This window comes from Mytilus californianus, unplaced genomic scaffold (genome assembly GCF_021869535.1).
Source record: "Mytilus californianus isolate M0D057914Y unplaced genomic scaffold, xbMytCali1.0.p SCAF_20, whole genome shotgun sequence".
In the NCBI taxonomy this organism is placed as follows: domain Eukaryota; kingdom Metazoa; phylum Mollusca; class Bivalvia; order Mytilida; family Mytilidae; genus Mytilus; species Mytilus californianus.
The window spans coordinates 5,995,937-6,000,428 of NW_026262669.1; the positions used below are offsets into that span (position 1 = coordinate 5,995,937).

The 4,492-nt window shown below is 33.1% G+C and overlaps 1 long non-coding RNA gene across 1 annotated transcript; it reads left to right on the forward strand.

The window, feature by feature from the left end:
* Positions 1-903: 903 nt before the first annotated feature.
* On the forward strand, positions 904-2,952 carry LOC127731625 (uncharacterized). The gene is made up of 2 exons (XR_007995641.1): positions 904-1,214; positions 2,787-2,952. It is a non-coding gene; the product is annotated as an uncharacterized LOC127731625 (long non-coding RNA).
* Positions 2,953-4,492: the final 1,540 nt, after the last annotated feature.

The following is a 4,492-nucleotide window of genomic DNA, read 5'->3' on the forward strand; positions in this document are numbered from 1 at the left end:
CACTCAGATAATGACTAGGTGCACTTTTTCAGTGATTAACAGTAGAGATGAGTGGGATCAATTTGTAGATTTGAATTTTTATTCAGGTTCTATACGAGAGATTTTATTTTGGAGACAAAATATTGTAAGTTTAAAGCCTGTGGCAATCTTGCGAGAAAATTCAGATTTTAAAGTATTCACTGACGCCAGTGATGGTGCAGCTGCTGGTTTTGTAGCTAATTCTGATTATATCATGCATAAGCAGTGGTTGCAGCATGAAGCTATAAAAAGTTCCACTTGGAGAGAATTGAAAGCTGTTGAACTGTCTATAGATAGCTTTAAGCATTTACTATCGAATAGTTTAGTTTCGTTTTTCACAGATAACCAAAATACTGTTGGTATTATTCAGAAAGGTAGCAAAGTGCCAGAATTGCAAACGTTGGCTTTGTCAATATTTAGTATTTGTGTTTCTTTTAATATTTCGTTATATCCACAATGGATCCCGAGGGAAGATAACGAAAAAGCAGATGCTTTGAGTAGGATCGTCGATATTGACGATTGGGGTATTTCGTTTGAATTTTTCAACTTCATAGATAGATTATGGGGATTACATACAGTTGATAGGTTCGCTAATATGAACAATGCGAAACTCGGGAGATTTAATTCTTCATTTTGGAATCCATGTACGAGTGCAATTGATGCTTTTACTTGTAATTGGAATGGGGATAATAATTGGTTAGTCCCCCCTGTTAATCTTGTTAGCAAATGCATCAATCATTTAGTTAACTGCAAGGCAGTAGGAACATTAATCGTTCCGAAATGGCCATCGTCTGCGTTTTGGCCTCTTTTATTTAAGGAAAATTTAGAATATGCTTGGTTTGTCAGAGATGTTTTAGAATTTCATGACATTGACATAATCTTAGTTGCAGGCAATAATAAGAATTCTATGTTCGCTAATGGGACATTTAATGGGCTATTATTAGCTGTTCGTTTGGATGCTTCTCAGATGAATTAACATGCTTTTTATTATTTACAGATTGTGGATAAAGATGTTACACCACTGGGTGTTTTTATATAATGATTACGCTGGACTGCCTTAAAGGTTGCTGGACCGTGAATGTGTTTAGAGGTCACTGGACCATATGTTTAAGTGTCACTGGACGTACATCTTATAAGATGTTTTACGTATTTGCATTGTGTAGTGTTGGTCACAGGACCATATAGAAATCATAACGGTACGTATTGATTATACTATAGATTTTTTATTGGAGTGTTTATTTGATTACAGAAAATATTTTCTACTGGATTCTGGTCTGAAAATGAAAAAGTGGCACATCCTGAGCTTCGTCTGCTTTTACATAATTTGCCAACAACTGTAACCGATGCTAGAGCTAAATCTACAGTAGACAAATATAGTGGTGGTTTTAAAAGATTTGCTAAATGGACAGAAAAGTATCGTGAAATAACTTGTATTTTACCATGCAAAGAAATATATGTTGGTATTTATCTGCAAAATTTAATAGAATCTGCAAATCATTTTAGTATAATTGAGTCTGCATTTTATAGTATCAGATGGGCACACAATTTAGCTGGCGTAAAAAATCCTTGCGACTCTGATTTAATTTCTTCAATAGTTGAGTCAGCAAGAAGAACACTTTCTAGACCTATCAAGAAAAAGGAACCTGTGACACCTGATATTATGATTAAATTGTTTGCTAGATATAATACTTCCAATAGCACACTCAAAGATTTACGTTTACTTACTATCTGTTCTTTAGCTTATACTGGTTTTTTACGTTTTAATGAATTATGTAACATTAAAGCCAAACATATAAGTTTTTGTGACGGTTATATAGATATTTTTGTCGAAAGGAGCAAAACAGATTGCTATAGAAAAGGCAACCATGTTTTCATATCAAAGCTAGAAAGTCCACAATGTCCTGTTGCTTTACTTTCAAATTATTTAGATGTAGCGAATATAGATATGAAGTCCGATATGTATATTTTTAGATCGATCTCGTTTTTTAAGAGTCGCAATGTATTTTCATTAAGAAAGAAAAATGTATGTTTGTCGTACACTAGAACTAGAGAAATCGTATCTATGGCATTAGCTGATTTTGGCTGTAGTATATCTGATTTTGGTTTACATAGCTTTAGAGCTGGAGGGGCAACAGCCGCCGCTCAGTATGGCATATCTGATAGATTATTTAAAATTCATGGTCGCTGGAAATCAGATAGAGCCAAAGACGGATATGTGTTAGAAAATTTACAAAAGCGTTTATCAGTTTCTAAGAATCTTGGAATTTAGTTACATGTATATTTCTGTCTACTTTCTTTGTGCGTCGAGGTGGTCACTGCGCCATTCAGTATCCAAACTTGTGTTTGTTCTATTATATTTAGAAAGTAAAGGCTAATGTTGAAGTATACATAATTGCATGTGCTCAATTATGTACACATATGTTCAAAATAGATGGAGCATTTTAGCACATAAATACTTTATGTTTGGTTAAACAACGTGCATTAAAACATAAATGAATTTATGTGCGGTATGCGGAATGAATTTGAAAGATTGCGCATTAATTTTATAATGGGGATTTTGTATAAGTTGTATAACTATTGCCGTTAACCGGTTTGGCGGTCAGTATAAAAGGTAATTGCACGGGTTTTTTAGTTATCGAGGACTGGGTAGTGACCACACAATCGCACGTCATATATATAGGTAGAAGTTTGTTTTTTTTTGTATACAAAATATTTGTATTTAAGTTTTATATAGAACAGTATTTAAATGTGTTGTATTTATTTTGTAGATTATTTTGTTGCAGAACATGATATTGTCCAAGATTCTGTCAGGCAGTGTATCTTGTGTTTTTGATGGACTTTATTATTTTAGTTTGATGGACTTAACCAGATCAGATACATATTGTATTAGGAAAATAAAATTTAAGGTGGTCACTGCGCCATTCAGTATCCAAACTTGTGTTTGTTCTATTATATTTAGAAAGTAAAGGCTAATGTTGAAGTATACATAATTGCATGTGCTCAATTATGTACACATATGTTCAAAATAGATGGAGCATTTTAGCACATAAATACTTTATGTTTGGTTAAACAACGTGCATTAAAACATAATTATTAAAAATTTACTATAAAGAGAAAATAACTCCCTAAGGGGTCAATTGACCATTTTAGTCATATTGACTTATTTGTAGATCTTACTTTGCTGTACATTATTGCTGTTTACAGTTTATCTCTATCTACAATAATATTGAAGATAATAACAAAAAACTGCAAAATTTTCTTAAAATTACCAATTTAGGGGTAGCAACCCAACGACGGGTTGCCTGATTTGTCTGAAATTTTTAGATCAAATAGATCTTGACCTAATGAACAATTTTACTCTCTTCAAATTTTGCTCCTAATGCTTTGGTTTCAGAGATATGAGCTAAAAACTGCATTTTATCCCTATGTACTATTTTAGCCATGTCAGCCATCTTGGTTAGTTTAAACATATTTTATTTGCTTAAATATGCAAAACGGATGAGACACAAGTTAATCAAACTTATGAAGTCTTCTCCCATAAATGTGTCTTGGTAGTTTCAGGAGAAGATTTTTGTTAAAGATTACAAAAATTTACGAACAAATTGTTAAAAATTGACTATTTAGGGCAATAACTCCTTAAGGGGAAATCTGCCAATTTTGGTCATGTATAACTTATTTGTAGATCTTACTTTGCTGAACATTTTTGCTGTTTACAGTTTATCTCTATCTATAATAATATTAAAGATAATAACAAAAAACTGCAAAATTTCCTTAAAATTACCAATTCAGGGGTAGCAATCCAACAACAGGTTGTCTAATTTATCTAATAATTTCAGGGCAGATAGATCTGGCCCTGATGATCATTTTTACCCCATGTCTGATTTGCTCTTTACGCTTTGGTTTCAGAGATATAAGCCAAAAACTGCATTTTACCCAGACGTTCTATTTTTAGCCATGTCGGCCATCTTGGTTGGCGGGAGGGGTCACATTTTGTAAACTAGATACCCTAGTGATGATTGTAGCCAAGTTTGGTTAAATTTGGCCTAGTAGTTTCAGAGGAGAAGATTTTTGTAAAAGTTAACGGATGACAGACAACGACGGACACCAAGTGATGAGAAAAACTAAGAATATTCAAACAGTCAGTGTACCATGAAAATGAGGTCCAGGACATTGGGCATATGACAGACGGAAACTTTGTAACATAAGGTAACTGCAAACAAGCTCTTCTTATTTATATTAAGAATCAAGGTCTTCTACCTTCTAAAATATAATAGTTGACCCTGCCACCGTCAGATAGTAATGCCTTTGTCTGGCATACTGCGACACTGTGAGACTAAAATGTATGTCGTAATAAACATGCAACATTTTTCAAGGACACAGGGCCAAATAATCTACATGGATATAAGATGCATCAAATTTAATGCTGATACAACTTTATATCAAATATTATTTATTTACCATTAGTATACCTATT